Source organism: Neopsephotus bourkii, unplaced genomic scaffold, assembly GCF_033783945.1.
Source record: "Neopsephotus bourkii isolate Nb327-2 ecotype Australia unplaced genomic scaffold, CSIRO-AGI_Nbou_v1 NB_1783, whole genome shotgun sequence".
NCBI lineage: Eukaryota > Metazoa > Chordata > Aves > Psittaciformes > Psittacidae > Neopsephotus > Neopsephotus bourkii.
Genome location: NW_026902257.1, coordinates 1,112,345 through 1,129,511, shown reverse-complemented (window position 1 = coordinate 1,129,511; position 17,167 = coordinate 1,112,345). Strand labels below are relative to the sequence as shown.

Sequence of the window (17,167 nt, the reverse complement as noted above, 5' to 3'; positions counted from 1 at the left end):
TAATTATAATACCTTCACTTTATTTCACTTGAAAGGATTGGGTCTGGTGGAGGGTAGTACAAACAATGTGTAATGTGAATGCACTGTTTTAGCTTTCTTGTTTGTGTTATTAATACAGGCATAGTTATCTTGCTTTCTGGTCATCATCATGGAGTTAAATATGATCATAGAAGTTTGGTGTGGTGCTGGAAGCCCGTCTGGTTTTCTTTCCCTGTAACTCCATTAACCCCTTGAACAGTAGCTAAATTGCTGCATTGTCTTTTTTATTTGTAGACTTGTCACTTACGTACAGTTTCTTCAACAAGAAATTGTGGAAGTCCTCATGAGGTCTCATTTCATTGGTAGTGATCTTAAAGTCTATAAAGGTGTTCATATGGTGCTATCTTCAGGCAAAGATAATTTCATTTCAATAGTGTAATACTAAAAAGAGTTAATGTCCTTATTGATTAAAACTCCCTTATTACAGAAAGTCCAGGGAATTTGATTGAAGAAAGGAGAGAATGGGAGTCTGCAGAGAGTGGTCTGGGTTGGAAGGTGTAGTTTAGATCTTACCATGGACAGAGGAAATATAGGAAACAGTCAACGTTGCAGTGAGGACCTTACTGAGAAGGAAGTAAGTGCATTGGAACTTAGATCCAATAGGATGTAGGGAAAAGAAGAAAACATAACTGGAAATACCAGGAGTATGTTCAGTGAAGGACTGGAGTAAAGGTGGCTGAAGTGTTAAAGAAAATAGGTACTAGGGAGCCATCGTACCGAAAAGCAGCCAGCACGTCTAAGCAAGGTTAGGTATAAAGAGCACTTGTGCCTGCTAGAAAGAGGTGAGATTATAAATGTGAAATGGTTGAAACCATCCTTCACCTTTGAGTTTAAAGAAATCCAATTTGTTTTGAAAATAGATTCAATACCTAGTTTTCCTGCTTTAACGCAGCTTGATGTGAATAGGATCTTGTAGAAGGCTTGGGGGAGTAGTTATGGAGCAGAGCAGATCACTGGTAGATTTAGCATCATGCATGTGTGCACCAAGTTATTCTTGGAGTGGAGCCCAGTCAGAAGACTCCTGGTTTGTGTGCTATTCTGTTGCATTTTAAACTAATGCTGTGCATAATTGGCATTAGTTAAGGGGAAAATGTAGCGCTGTTTGCTTAGATCATGCAAGGTAAAATTAGTGACCAAATTAATAACAACTAATTTTTCAGGCATGAACTGGAAGCCAGTTGCATGGCAGTACTGTATGGGAAGAAGCAGCCATCTTGGGTTTTATATTGCACTCATTAATATTTTCCTCCTTCTCCCATCATTTATGTTGACATTAACATTAATTAGTTACTTGCAGCAACCAAAAAGTATTGATGAAAGCCTGGAATCTAATGTGCTCTTGTAAAATCAGTTTCCTGCTTAAGCAGATATTTCTCTGGTAATTGACACAAACCGGTCTCGGACGGGGAGGCAGAGTCAAGCTGCTTGTATGATTAATTCACCATGTTCTGTGGTTATTTCATGTTTATAGTAAAGAGAAGACTGTAAATGTAGGGCCATATGCTAGACCTGTGTCCTCAGCTGAAGGTCTGGCATGAATAATTTGTAAAGGTGCTATCCTTTACATTCCCTTCAACTAGAGATCTTACCATAAAAGCACTAGGGTTGTAAAACCTTCCTCTTGTTTTCCTTTGCCTTTGTTAAAAATGTAGAACATTACAGGCAATCCTAATACCGGTGCAGAATAACAAATCGTACCTGTGAATGCTATAGTGTGTATATTGCAACATGCCAAAAATAACCACCCATTTGTAACTGTAGTCTCTCAAATACTTACTAATTGTAGGTGTTAAAGTGAACCATCTCACATTTGTAGGACACATTAAAGTGGCTTGTTTGTTTGGGGTTTTTTTGTTGTTGTATTTTGGACTGGTTTAAAGATTAGTAAATAGGCTCTTTTATTATCCCAGATAACCTACAGATAAGAAAATAGCATAAAATGAGAACTGATCCACAATAACATTTTGTCTTTGAAGGGGTAAGTAGTTACCTGGTGCCAACCTTGTGGCTTTAGTTTCATCTCCCAAATAGCACAGAAGCTTGGTATTTTAAATACTGACTTTCAAACATCTAATATTCCCTTCTATCTTACAGGACAGCTAATCTTCCTGATTTTCCCTCTTTTGTTTTCTGATTTTCCTTTCTGTGTAGGAATGTCTAAATATTATAAAAGGTCAGGTGGTTTCTGTTTAAATAATGGATTGCTTCAGGCTGTAAAGAGTATACGTATTTATGGTTCTGCCATCTGCAGGAGCAGCATCCTATCTTAAAGTTACTATATTGATCTGTCACTAGTCCTGTCTTGTCTGCCAAATGAAAAATGGCTTAAATTCATAACCTGGGCCAGCAGTTTTCCTGTTGTAAGCCAGACAAAAATGCTATTGATCTTCTTTGCTGAAGTGTTCTTTTCACAGCTTGCCAGCATCAACACAGTTGTCCTTACCCAGGGCTAATTAGCTAATAATCTAATGCAACTGAGACAGCAGTCTCAGTTTGGTTTAGCAGCAAGGGAATATGCTGTAACTTCAACAAGATGGGACCTCTTTAAGGCATGATCATGACTACATGGCTTGTCTTAACTTTTATGGTCTCACTTCAAGTTTGATTTCCTCTACACTAAAGAGTAACAATCTGGTTAGATTGTGGTGTGCTATCACTATAGGATTTATAGGAAGCAAAACCCAGATGCACTGTTGGTATCTGTAGTCTCGTATGGTTATGCACTTGTGGTATCTTCTGGAGTAAAATCAAGTAGTTCATTGAATTGACCCTGTGGTTTGTGAGCTATAGAGGGGCAGATTCAGTCATGTCTGAGGAACAATTGCATACCTTTTTTGGTTGTTTCATTTTGTTGTGTTTTTGGTAAAACACCAACCAACCAACCAAGTAAACCTACTGCTGAATTGTTTTAAATCAAAGTTTGTATTTCTTCCTAGGAAGTACGTTTTCTTAATCCTCCTACTGTTCTGGAGGGCAGAAGGCTGCAAGAGAATTCAGGATAGAAGCATGGCAAAGATGTAATCTGCTCACACATGTTGAAAACTTGTAAGAGTCTTCTACAAGTTTTTTGATATTTTTAATTTCGATATTTGAATAATTAGGTGTATGAATGGGGATTGCTTGCTTCCAGTCCCTATCTGTGTATAAAAAGTAGTTGGTAGAGCTTCACATGGGGGAATGCCTTAATGTCATTCAGTGCACGTTTAATCTTGTGGGTGGTTCTCCTGGCTTGTCATACACCCTCGTGGTGGTGAAAGATACAGCCTCTACAGCATTTCTTTTAGAATAAGCACTAGTAAAAGCTTCTGAAATATAATGACAAGCATTTTGACCAAAAGTGATGGCAGGCATCGTGCAGTGGTTTTCAGCTGTTACTTGTTTTTTAAAGTTCTTGACCAACGAAGACAGCTTCCTCTGTATTCTTTGCCCATGTCGGCCACATCTTAGTTTGTATTTCAGAATTATGCGTGATTCAAGTTCTGTTTTTGTTTTCCCTGTAGCTGAGCACAGTGTGAGGCAGAATGTAAAGGAGGCGGAAGAAACCAGATAATCCCTCAGGGAAGTTATTCCTTACATTTCATACATTAATTTCTCTGGAGTGTGCGTGCATATAGAATCATAGAACGGTTAGGGTTGGAAAGGACCTTAAGATCATCAAGTTCCAACCCCCCTGCCATGGGCAGGGACACCTCGCTGTAAACCATGTCACCTAAGGCCTTGTCCAACCTGGCCTTGAACACCGCCAAGGATGGAGCATTCACAACCTCCTTGGGCAACCTATTCCAGTGCCTCACCACCCTAACAGGAAAGAATTTCCTCCTTATATCCAATCTAAACTTCCCCTGTTTAAATTTTAACCCGTTACCCCTTGTCCTACCACTACAGTCCCTAATGAAGAGTCCATCCCCAGCAATCCCTATATGTCCTATATTCCTTCAGATATGGGAAGGCTGCTATGAGGTCTCCACGCAGCCTTCTCTTCTCCAGGCTGAACAGCCTGAACGTTCTCAGCCTATCTTCATACGGGAGGTGCTCCAGTCCCCTGATCATCCTTGTGGCCCTCCTCTGGACTTGTTCCAACAGTTCCATGTCCTTTTTATGTTGATGACACCAGAACTGCACACAATACTCCAAGTGAGGTCTCACGAGAGCAGAATAAAGGGGCAGGATCACCTCCTTTGACCTGCTGGTCACATTCCTTTTGGTGCAGCCCAGGATACGGTTGGCTTTCTGGGCTGCAAGCGCACACTGCTGGCTTATGTTCATTTTCTCATTTTGTACATGAAAAGGGAGTTTAAGCTGTAAGAACACTTAAAATTTCCTTGAAATAAGGGAACTTTTAATCTCTGAAAGCATCCTCAAAGTGCAGTTAACTATTCTGACTCAATAGATGCTTCTGTAAACTAGAGCACATCTGTCAGATTACAGAACTGATATGCCACTATATGCGATTTAAAATGAGTCCCCATAAATGGACCTATTGTGATAAATATCATCTAGATGGCAAGGATGTCCATCTTTTCAATAGTCCTGTAATAATATTTCACAACATACTATCCATTGTCTCTCTCTGGAGGTTGCTATAGTCACGTGAAATGTCCAGCTCTTCCTTCGTATCTTTGTTAAACTCGCTTGGTTTTTTTCTGCATCTTCCTGGTTCCTTTTTAATGCATGTGGGCTATTCAGTGGTATTTTTAATAAAAAGGTAGAACTAAAGGATTTTCTAAGCCTTTCTGAAGATTCCCAGTAGCCAATTCAACTGATTTTTAGACTGCACTCCATCTGTCCAGGAAAGAAAGAAAATACATTAGTAGTCCACACATGAGCAGCTTATTAGTTCATTTGGTGTGTGCAGTACAGTGATTCAAGACTGATCTAAAATATTCATCCACAATTACTGGTGCAGCACAGTTCAAAGTGCGTAAAATCTGTGGGTTTGACTGAGAAATTTAAGGGAAATAGCTGCAAATTGATTCTGTATGTAATTAATGAAACATTTCATTCTTATGTAAATATTAAATGCTTGGTTATTTTTTCCCCTTTTTTATCTTTCCTCTTACTGGGCTCCCCCTCCCTGACCTCCATTATGTGTTTGTTTGTTTTGTAGGATGGTGGGTGGGCTGGCATGGGGGCATATTCCCTTGGGAGGAAGAATTAATAGCTGAGTCCTGTGACTCATTCACTGAGCAAACAGCTGTTCTGCCTCTAATTCACCCCTCCTCAGATGTCCATCCCACCCCCTTAGAGGAGCTGCCAGAAGGCAATGTTTGCCTCTGCCTCTGTTGTTGGAGCTCTCCGTCCACTTTCTTAAGCACTTCCCTTGACCGAGCCACCCCTTACAGCAGGGCTTGCAGATACAAGCCCATGGAGCCTCATTTATGTTGGAGGATCAGTGGCAGCAGCCACATCTCCAAAGTGTCTGAACAAGATTTTCCAAGGCTCACGTCTTACAGAGCAGTGATTTTGCCACAGCAGTGCCTGTTCATAGCTGGAGCTGGATGCTTGTGGCTTTAATATGGGTTAAAAGCTTTTGGCATGTTGGAGAGAAAGGGCTTCTGAGGACAGGACAGCAGCAAGTGGATGTTCATGCAGATGTAGGGAGTGAAGTTAGTGAGGCAGGGCTGGGATTGTGTTTAGGGTCTCTCCCTCCCTCTTTCAGTGTCGCAGAAAATTAATGTGAGTTTTGCAAATGCTATCAGTGGAAGAGTTTAAGAACAGCCTGCAGTATAACATAGAAAATCCAGAGGCAAACTTCAGTTTGTTCTGAAGTGACTGTCTTTCCAGCTCAGATGTCCACACAGAACACAAATTGTGCAACATTGCCTGCTCTTGACTGCCTTTCCGAGCTGCCAATGACCTCAAGTTCCAGCATGGGCAGCCTAGCAGGGCTTTGCGTGAGGGGAAGCCCTGGACCCTGCCCTGCAGCCCTCCAGAGCACCAGAAAACCAGGATCCAGGGCTACCAGGTTGAGCGTGCTTGTGTAACAGCTTATGTGATGGACCGCAAGGAGCGCTCATCTGCTTTGACCAAATGACTTGAAGAGAAGATGGGGGAAAGACAGCTGCTAGCTGTTAAATCCCAAGATATGACTCTTCCTCTGAGGTATATGTGCAGTTATTTCTTTCAGCGCTTTTATTTCTGACGCTAGTTTGCACAGAAGGCTTGGATCTTCAGAATTGTGTTTGCCTGCATCTTACTTGGGTTGCAGTGTTGCAACTTTCCTACCATTCACTTCCCTGGCTCAGCAACACTGCTCACACAGGCTAAGCAGGTGGTAGGCCCCACACTACACCATGTGTGGATGTAAGTTTGCATGTATGTGCACGTTCACAGCATTTAAACCTTTATATGAAGGTGGTTAGTGTATGGTAGTATTCAGTGAGCCGACGTAAAGAAAAAGGACCCGGCCGGCAGTGGATAGATTTGTACTTGTGTGAGACGCCTACCTTCATGTTTAGGGAGATGTGTGTTCATCCATAGGTTTTGGCACACCTGCTAGGAGAGTGGCTAAACCCAATGAAATTAGTGTTTGTAAATAATGACTTGACTGGCAGCAATATAGGATGTTCAAATTACTTCTTTAACTTCCACACTCATAAAGGGTTTCCCTTAATGTGTGTCTTCAGCACATCACTTGAACTGCTTTCTAAGTACCTTGTTACTGGTGAGTTCCATTCTCATTTAACTAAAATAGGGGAGTTATCCTTCTTGTCTCCACTCCCATGAGAGGAAGGTAATGGCAGCAATGGACATTTGTATATTGACCAGGTTTAAAAGGTTATTAGACAGGGATGGTAAAAAAAATAACTGCCCAAATTTCACATTGCTGACCTTTAAACTTTATTTCTGATAGGAAAATGTGAGAGAGTAAGATGTGCTGTATATGTTTTCTTTAGATACTTTAGTAAGAGCTCTTAGATACTGTTTTGGTTTTGAAAATTAATGCACCTAATTTTTAACTTCTCTTTTAAGAAGTTAAACTGGAGGGGTTTTCACTTTCTGCTGCAAAGGTCAGAGCCCTCTTTTGTCACTCTTATTTGAGGCAAGTGGATAAAGGAAAACTTGGGGAGTTCAGATAAGTTCTACAGAATGAGGAACCAGCTCAAAACAGCAAGGCAAAATTTGAGTGGACTTTCCTCATGAAAAAACTGTTTAAAAAGTACTTTTTACCTAAGAAGAAATTAAGAGGTTTTCTTTATGGAACTTGTGCACAAAGCTCTGAAAGTATTTAAGGCTTTGTGGCTGTCAGTTTGGTTTTGAAGTTATCATTAAAAACCATCTTTCCTCACTTTTTTGCTCCCTGTCTGCATATGTATTGCTGTACGCACAACCCTGTTTTACACTGTATGAAGGAAGAACATTTTTTGCCCACAGTGAAGCAAAACTTTTTGTTTATAAAGAAAAAATATTTAGTGTAATGAATCAAAGTAGGAAAGAGGCACCAACTACACAAGTGTCATTTTCTGTGTTTCTTTTCAACCCTGTATTTTTCCCTTGTTGTGGTGGGTTTGGTGTGTGTGTCGTGTTCCCTGCCCCCCCAGCATAAATAACGTGCATGTATTACATGCACCTCTAAGCTGTCTGCTTGGCTACTGTGCTTAAGTAGTAATGCCATAAAGATTTTAGAAAATGCTGCCAAGTATAAGACATTTGTTAGTCTCACGGATGATGGCTTAATTTTTAGTATTCCTTTTGTGTTTTAAATGTCGAAATTCCTCATGACCTACAATTAAAATTACTTTAGTGAAGTCTCAACTTATATCCAGATTGCTGAGTGTGGTTGAGTGTCTCCAGGGACAGTCTTGAGCTGCTCACTAAATCAATTTGTTCTTTTCTCAAAACAGATTAAATATGTTTTACCACTTTAAATTAAAAAATAAATAACCCCACATGACATAACTGCTACATGTGAAATTAAAAATGTGCTCTGCACACTTTGAAGGGTAGCAATTTTGATGCCAATGCTGTGCTGATAGTATTCCACCAGAGAGAGAAATGAATGGTTAAAAACAAGCATGTCTAATCCTGTCTCGCTGTTCTGTTAGTCTTGTTTGAGAATTGATGGCACACTACTTGGGTGGGTGCTAACTGCTAGATGTGGCAATAATCTTCTTTAGCAGAGCTGAGACACTCTGCTTCCACTGCATCGCCTCCCTGGAGTTAGATTTCTGCTTTTATTTATTTATCTTGTTCATGCATACCGCTTTCTTTTCAGGTCAGCCTTCTGCTGCGTATTCCTTTAGCAAGATTAGCTGCAGAACTTGCTTATGACTCACCTGCACCCTTACTCGATGCTTCAAGGATAATTTTAGTAGAATCCTCCTGCCCACAGTTTATTTTTTATCCAACACCCAGGAGAAGCAGAAGGAAATCAGTGGCTTGTAGTGCTCTGCAAATCTGCAGAGGATATGCAAGCAGCTGTATGTAGCGAGATCAGATGCACTGGCTATGCCAGAAGCAGCCTTTGTTCCTTCAAACCACTTCCATGGCTGTACTTGAGTGGATTATTGTTTAAGGCCCTGTAAGCACAATGGGATATAAGGAAAAGGGGAAATTTTTCTAAAATAGAACAAAACAAACTAAAAATGTTGCAACGGAAGTAAATGGCAAATGGTCTCTAGTAATGGGATTTTACAAGAGATGTCCAATCTCCAGAACAATGGCTCAGTTTAAGCCAAGATTAATAGTGCTCATTATCCTACGCCTGTGAGTTGGCAACTCAGCCCTCTGCTGTAAACAGTTGCCCTCAAGTATGCTACTGTCTGCTGCAGACCAGGTAGGAGCTGTTATTCTGATGGTCACTTGTGAAATGTAACGAATTGCAAATTCTAATTGTTTTTGATTCATCTCCCCCGGGCTGATTTTTGCTGTTTCTGGCTGTGGTGCTCGTAGGCTGGAGTGGCCTGGCTGAGGGTCACAGAGCTGCACCCTGGCTGGCTCCCTGGCACAGAGTGGGCGCACCAAATCTGCCTCACTTCAGCTCAGGCCAAAGCCACTTGCATGAGGTTATTGTTTAACAGCAAATTTGTGGCGCGTGTCTTCAGAGAGATGCACTGAAGTGCCCGTCCTTCCAGTCCTATTTCCCTGTTCCTGCTTACACCCCTTCCTCCCTCCTGGTGCTGGATCTCCAGATCAGCCTGCTGACTCCTTTGCAGCCTTTGAATCTGGGATGTGGGGCTGAGAAGTGCGGCAAGGTGCAGTGCTGCCCCAGGAACTTCAGGGTTCCCAGGAGATCAAAGACATGGATAGTGGCAATGTTGGGTCTGTGGCTTTAGGTGCTCTAGGTGCATCTTCAATTCAGTTGCAGCATGGAAAAGAGAGCTGGACTGGAAAAGCAGTTCTTTTAATAATTAGATTTTTGTGAAGTTGGGAGAAGCAAAGGATTTTGGTTTTGTTCTGAACTGGAAATCATGATACTGCTTACTGCTTCTGGTAGGCCTTCTATATGTAGGGCATAACACAAACCTGACATTCCCTTCCATCTCAAAGTGAGTAAATTACAACTTCATGGCCTCTACATCTGAAAAAAAGTGCACTTTGGTTATGTTTTCTTTTTTTGAAATAATGCAAAATACAAGTTTGAGATGGGTGTCATTTCTGTTTATGAAGGGAAAAGAAACTAAGCATAAACTTTTGTTAAAAATCAGAAAAACTAATAGAGGAAATAGTGACTGAATAAACAAAACTTCTGCTTTTACCCCAGTGAAAAGTAAAGCAAAAATTGAAATACTAACAGGATTCTGTCTTATTTTGCTCTTACTCTGTCTCTGCCCAGGAAAGGATCGCACAAACCTCCACTAAGCTTAGGGTCTCTCTCTTTTTCACCTCTCCAAACCCCCACCTATTTTGCATTGTTTACTTTAGCAGTATTTTATGCTTCTCTTTCATAAATCTAGCAGACTCTCCCTTTTTCGGCAGAGGACAGCATCCTCTGCTTGTCAGGCATACAGTCAGTGTTGGTCTTGAGTTGCTTTAGAATTCCAAAATAGCATTTCAAGTCTGTGAAAACTCCTGAGTTGATAGAGAATTGTGGTACCTAACAAGGACTGCATATAATATTTAAACTGTATAGAAGTGTTTAAAATTTCCTGTTTAGCAGAAGTATGCTTGTTTATCAGTAAGCTTATTTAGGAAGGACAGCCCTTTGTATTCTTCACTTATGACCCAGTTACAGCCCTGGGTAAATGAGAACTTGGGATTCTGTGGTTTTAAAAACCACAGTTTCAAAACCATGCTGTGGTTTTACAGGAATTTTGGGTTTGAATATATTCTGTAGTTCAGGAATAGTGCTGGAACTTGGAAAGAAATTGTGAAAGTAGGAAAATACCTGGAATTTGCACCTGCCTTATGTGTTTCCATAAGAAAATTGTACGGCAGACTTATGTCTATCTTTGCAGTATTTCTGGTTTCCAGGGATTTATCTGTGTTTTATATTTGCTATCTCCTAATTTTTGCTTGGGTATGTAGACGCCAAATGGTATTTTGTTTCTGGGAGCTGAAGGTTTTGCAGCTCAAGTCCAGTGCAGGCTGAATGCTGAGGTGTAAACGGTGAGATATCCTGAGGTTCCTCTTGCTTTCCTCAGAGGATAAGGCTGAGACACAGGGCTCTAGGAAGATCTATGATGCTCCAAGAACATCTATAATAAACCTGTCTCTCAGAACTGCCAGGTACCAGGTGGGACCAGGATGGGATGAGAAAGCAGGGAAAGTTGTTTGTGCTTAACCCAAGTCCATTGCAATGTTACAGCTGAGATGTGGGAGGCCTAAAGATGAACTCTGTGTTGCCTCCCTATTGTTGGATTTCTTCCAGTTCTCGCCTTCAGTGTTTCTTACATGCTTTTAAGACTTGCCATGATGCACAGTTTGCTCTGGGTGTTTCCCTTATGTATACTGACCTTTTCCATTGATTCATCTTGGCAGAATCACTAAGAACCAGAATGCCATGTTAAAAGAGAACTGTTGAAACTGTATGGAATATTGGGCCTAAATTGCTGGGTTTGGTGGCAGGGGCTGCAGGGAGGGGGACATCGCCTGGGCTGCCCTTCAGGAATGCTCCTGTGCAACCGTGGCTGCCCCAGGCTGGAGCTAGGACATCCTTGGCAGACTGGGACTAGTGGAGGAGGAGGCCAGGGTCAGATGGGAAATCGAGTAGAGCAGCAAGGAGCGGTGGAAGGACAAATGAGAAGTGGGGAGGAGCAGACAAACCACTGAGCGTACAGCCCACAGCCACCTCTGCTGCTTGTTGCCTCACCAAAGGCATTGGACTGGACTGAGTGCAAGGCATGGCAGAAACAAGGGAAGTTAGATTAGGAAAGGGGTCAGGAGAAAAGGTGTTTGGCTGAAGTTGAGCCTTGGGAAGGTGGAGGAAAAATTTCCCTCAGTGTTTGCTGAACTGCTTAGTTTCCTTTTTTCCCCACACAATTCCCCAGGCAGTAATTAAAATGTGTTGACAATAAATAAAGTAAAATTAAGTAAAGCTCCCTGAGTTTAGGTTGTTTTGCCCACAACATGCAGGTAACAAATTTTGGGGATTCTTGTACTTTGCCAGTTTCTGAGTCTTTGGGGTTTACCTAGGCCACCTTTATAGCTTTGCTTTCAAACTTTGGAAACTTAGAGATACAGCCTTTAAAAAAAAAAAAAAGGCAAGCAAAAATATGAAAGCTGAAATTTGTATGTGATGATGAGACTCTGGAGAGCTGCCTTTAGGAAGAAGGCCTAGTATTGCAGGAGTCATGATCAAATCACCAGAGTTGGCAGCCCTTCTGTGTTTGCTCTCCTTCCTCCTCTCACCACCTGCAGCCTTCCCTGTTTGTATTGGTCCTCTCCTTCACCGTATTGATTTTTATGGTGTAATCTACTCAGAGCAAGGGTTCTGTCTGTTGCGTGGTTGTAATGCACCACATACGCATTGCTATAGAAATAATCTCATACAAAATGCCTGGAATCCCAAGCATCAAGCAGTTCATAGCCAAAAAAGCATTTGGCCAAAACCCTGTGTTTTTGTGCTCCCTCTGCTGGATCTGGAAGCTCAGGAAATAATCTCTGGCTGGGTGCTGCTTGTTCCCCTCCATGCTCTTTCCTGTTCACACCTGGCAGCTCCCTTACTGGGCACCGGTGAGTATTTGTGAGGATCTGTTGCATTTCAGTGCCCGCTTGTGCAGCTGCGTCATGGGACGTGAACTGGGTATGAATGTGAAAAGGGTGGAGGTTGCGTGGCACCGTGTTGTGTCACAGTGAAGCCATGGTTTCACAGCTGGAGAAGGGTGACTGATGCTAGGTTTAAGGTCTCTTCAGCTGTCCTTTTCCCCCTCATCTGTTCTCATTTTCAGGTGTAGTCTGCTACCCCAGACTGTACAGTGAGACTGTTTTGGGGATCTCCCTAGAAACAGGATGAGAGAAGAGACCATGCTTTAATAAAATGCTGATTTTATCATCAGAAACTGGTTCCTGTGCAGTGTGCTGGCAGAGCTGGGGCTGCTATGAAGGCCAGGAACAGACAGGGGCAATGGTGGGGCAGGTGGTACAGCCCATGGGCAAGGTTGCGTGGTAAAACTAGGGAGCAGATGCTGGTAGAGACAGATGTCCTTAGAATCAGCTTGGACCTGATTTACAAAAAGTGGTCTGTGATGTAAATTCACAGACATATTAGTAGGATAGCGCTTTTGAGAGGTGCTTTATGAAACAAAATGGGAATTGTGGTGTCAGTTTTACAGAGGGGCAGAACTGAAGGAGTAGTAGAGGAGGGGAGCAAAACGTTGGCTCTGTGTATTGCAGTAGCGCGGTTTAAGCTGGTTTAAACAGCCTCTGTTCCTACCCTCTGCCATTGCGGCTGATCACTCCTGACCTGTGCCTGCTCCCTGTGTTGCATTGGCACAGATGTTTATGAGAAATTAGTTCCCCCAATCCAGATAACCATGCAGCTGCACAAATGCGGGGTTGGACAACTTACACAAGCATCCAGGAGAGAGAAGTGAGATGTAAAGTTTAAGCTGCCAAAGAAATGCTACAGCCCAATTTGCCAATGTCACATCCTGTTGCACCTGGACGGGTACCCAGCTCCTGGGGCAGGCGGAACAAAAGTTTATCCTTTGGAGGATCAAACTTGCAAGTTGGATAAATAACTAATTCTGACTTCATTAAAGACCCTGTCTGCATTAGCTGAGAAAGTCATGTTAACACATACTAAATCTGAATCAATTAACATGTTTTTCCTGGCTTGTATAAGCAGTACAAAAGCACTGGGGAAAACTTCTGGATGAGAATAAATATGTTCCAGGGGAAAACATTCACAGTTCAATGAGGCCTTAAAAGCCAATCATTCACCCAGGGTGCCTGTCAATACGTAACTTCTCTAAAATTGCCCTTTGTTGTGAGGCAAGAAAACCAGCAAAGCTCCTGTCTGAAGCAGACAGTCCCTTGGTGGCACTGCAAGTGTTGGGGTGGGATGACTGCTTCTAACCTATAGTTTTCAGACATGTTTTTATTCTTTGTGAATATCAGTGAACAGAATAAATACGACTGCAGAACAGATGAATGCAGCTAACAAGTTATTTGCAATAATTTGAGGTTTTTCTTCCGCATTTACATCTCCTCTGACTTTTGCATCATATGAATTGTGATAGAAGTGTCTGCTCCCAAATCTGGTTCTTGGGGAGGAACCTGGACTGGCTGTGGATTGTGTGCCTTATTCTTTTTCTCTAATACTTGCTTTTTCATGTTTAATGGAAAACTCTTTTTCATGAAAGTTATTTGGTAGTTAGTCAAAAGAGAAGGAAAATGTAGCCATCATGTTGCTTTCTTCAATATTTGCTGAGGCTTGGAGCCTAGTAGTGAGGCTGTAAGGACACCTTGTCTGCCTGCTGAAACAGCATGTAACAAGATACATGCTGCCCGTAAACATTTCTCTGTCTCCCTTCGCAGTATTTCTTTATAATTAAAAAGCATTTCCTAGAAGTCATACTGCTGTGCCAACGTAATCCGTAAACTTGTCTTGTTTTGCTGCAGACAGCATGGTGGTTTTGAGGTGTTTGGCATATTCCCCTGAGCAGAGTTTGGGGGTTGGGGTATTTTTTTTAATGGCGCTTGGCTCACAACAGTCAGTGATTTATCATTTATAAAGAGAATAAAAGAGACTTCAGCATGACCTTTAACTGTAAAGAAATATTACCATTTGGCTCAGGAAATTTTGATATAAACCTCAGCAGAATTCTTGTTATCTTTTCCTTGTCTCGTTGTTACAGGCAAAAAACCCTGTAAGACTTAAACTGCTAGAGTGAGTCTTAAAAGCTTGAGGGTGGTAGAGCTGAGCTGGAACCTCGACTCAGCCTCACATCTGGTCCTTCAGGCTTGTTCCTGGTATTCCTAAATGCTCTTCATTTCAGGTCTGTTCAGTGAGCTGCTTTGAATATTACCATGTTATGCAGGAGAAGGGAAGCATGAAGTGTCTGTATTTTTTTTGCAGGTAAATGGAACTTGTTATGTGAGGGCGTTGAGGAAACAGTCCCTGGCTACCGAGAGGAAGAAAGGCCAGTGGGAAAAATTCAGGTAGGAAAGCTTTATGCACCATCAGGCAGTAAACACACTTGTGAGCTTTCATTCTTTTTCCAGATGCTGCATCCTGTTTTGTGCATTAGGGGCTGATCTGGTCACTATCAAAGTTTATTTGTTGTTTTAAGAAGCAGTCCTGTTTGGTCAATTGATTGCAACAGCAAAACACTGCAAGCCAAGCCCTCAGCATAAACATTCCTTGGGCTATCACTGGTACATTATTGATCCTGATACAGAATACAAACAAATTACTCTTTGCATGAGCCATTCGAGCTATAAAACGGGGGAGTAATATGTTCTACTTGCTGCCAATAAATGTGTATTTATAATAAACAAAGTAGAAATCCCTGAGCAGAAATGAGCAGTAGTTTCAATAATGTATTCAATAGCTCATGTCCAGCTGTTGTACAGAAATAAAACACAGTTGGCACTCCAGGGTTTCTGTTGTCCCCCCACCAAGAGGTAATATCATCTTTGCCTTATTTCCAGTGCAGTTCAGAGCTTCTCAAGAATTTGGTCCACATATTAGTTTCCTTGTGGACCAGTTGCCTTTCCTTACACTGTTATGTGGGTCATCTCCACTTTCACTCCTTGTCACATCCCTGCAACATTTCCTTATACTGGGAAATAGCATTCAGGACACTTTCATGCATTTGTAGCTGTTCTGAATGCAACTGAAATTAGGGTAGGAGGACTCAGTACCTTGTGACCATCACCACCAGAGAGCATGGATGATAACTGAACCCATTTCCAAAAGGAAAAAAGTTAATGATCTGCTCTACCCTGCTCACATAATCCTCCCTCCCCCTCATCCGTATTTTCAGTGCTGCACTTGATGAGTTACAGAGAGTTGACCTGAAGGCATTTCTTGATGAACATTTCTGTCTGCTCTCAGCCTTGAAAAACTCAACCTTTTCGTGAGCTGTATAGGAGAAAAATGTGTAAGACTAATATTTATAGGCTGAAAGAAGGGGTAGAGGAAAGACTGAAGTGTAAAACTTGCTTCCAGCAGAAATGCCATCCCTCTTTTACCTCTGATAATTAGAAGCATTTTGACATGGCTACAAAAGCAAGTTAGTGGTGTGTGCCTGCCATTGGCTGTGCTTTTGTACTGCAGGACTGTTTTCCTTTTTGTACAGTGATGCTTTCTTCTATTTTGTTTCAAGACAAAACAGAAATTTCAACTGATACTCAACTATTATGTTATGATTCATCCATACTCCTACATTTAAAATTATTACTTCTAAGTACTTACACATGTAAAAACTGGAAGGTTGTTATTCAAGTTCACATTTTGAGTACTTTTTCATAATGTTTAGTAAAGTTCATGTGCATAAATCCTTTCATTAATAGTTCTAACTAAAATCATACTGAAAGACTAGGAGGAGGAGAGGTTTTAACAGCTGTGATTTTTGCCAGGGAAAGATCTTGTTATATTAAGAAATACAATAGTACTGATTGTAACTGTTATAGGAGATTTAGAGGACATTACAAATAGTTTTTACTGGTGCCTTAAAAGAGTATGTTTTATTTTATGCTTCCTGAATGTAGGTCTAAGACTTCGGTCTTTAATTATAAAAAATGGCGTGTGCAGGCACAGAAATACAGCAAATAAATAAAAAACCCACCCCAAACCCCACCCTGTTTCAAAACTGTATTCCTGAAAATTTCCTGGAGATTTCCCTGGACTTAGATCCTGGTGTGTATTAAAAAAAAATAAAATAAAATAAGGAAATCACTGTTTTGTGAGGGAACTTGGGAAAGAAGTTCCTTGCTGTGCCTGCGGGTCACGTGACCTCGCTGCTGTAGAGCTGGAATGTTTGCCATGGTATTTCCGGAGGCTTAATAAACACACAGAAAGAACAGGAGGGTGAGGAGGATTTATTTTTTAATTATTATATTCCCCCTCTCCTCGTTTTCCTCCTTTTTTTGGCAGCCTACATTAATTACACTTTAGGTGTGGAGTTTCTTTATGAATCCAGAAGAGTTTTTATCCAGAAGAGTTTTTATCTGATCAGTCCAATGGATTTTAAGAATTCATCTGTTTTTTCCAAGCAAAAAGTTAAAAGCTTTTTGGCACTACCTTTAATTGCTGAATTTGTCTAGAATTATTTTTTACTTAATGTAATACCTGCCAACCTACATATTAAGCCTAACACCGCTATTTAGATGGTGTTGCTGGTTTACTTTTGGCATGTATTGCTGTGAGTGGCATTCAGTAATCTGACTTGATAGCTGTCATCTTGCAAGCTAGAGTAATGCAAACAGAAGATGAGCACTCAAAAAAGGTTACAGTGAAGAGCCATTTTCTAAGTCCTGCTGCAGCAGCATAGAATCCCCAAGTCAAAAGAGAAAAGCAGAGAATTAGTTCTGGCTCCTGGTATATGAGGGTTAATATTATGCAAACCTTTTCTTTCTAACTGTAGGAGTGGCACATGCTCCTTTGGAGACTTTGCAAACACCAGCTAAAATCAGGATTGTGAGGATCTCTGTGTTAGTCTGTAATGTCAAGGACATGTTACGTCTTGGTGGCAAAGTGGGCTGCAGGAGACCCTGCACTCTTTCTTTCACCCCTGGGCTG

At 41.4% G+C, this 17,167-nt stretch overlaps 1 protein-coding gene across 7 annotated transcripts in view; it reads left to right on the top strand.

The window, feature by feature from the left end:
* The window catches only part of ZMIZ1 (zinc finger MIZ-type containing 1), a 344,499-nt gene that overhangs the window by 104,911 nt on the left and 222,421 nt on the right, over nt 1–17,167 (top strand). For all 7 annotated transcript variants that reach the window (XM_061380030.1, XM_061380041.1, XM_061380032.1 and 4 more), the window contains exon 3: nt 14,501–14,583. The gene's annotated coding sequence lies outside the window, so the exon portion shown is untranslated. The remainder of the gene's footprint in view (nt 1–14,500; nt 14,584–17,167) is intronic.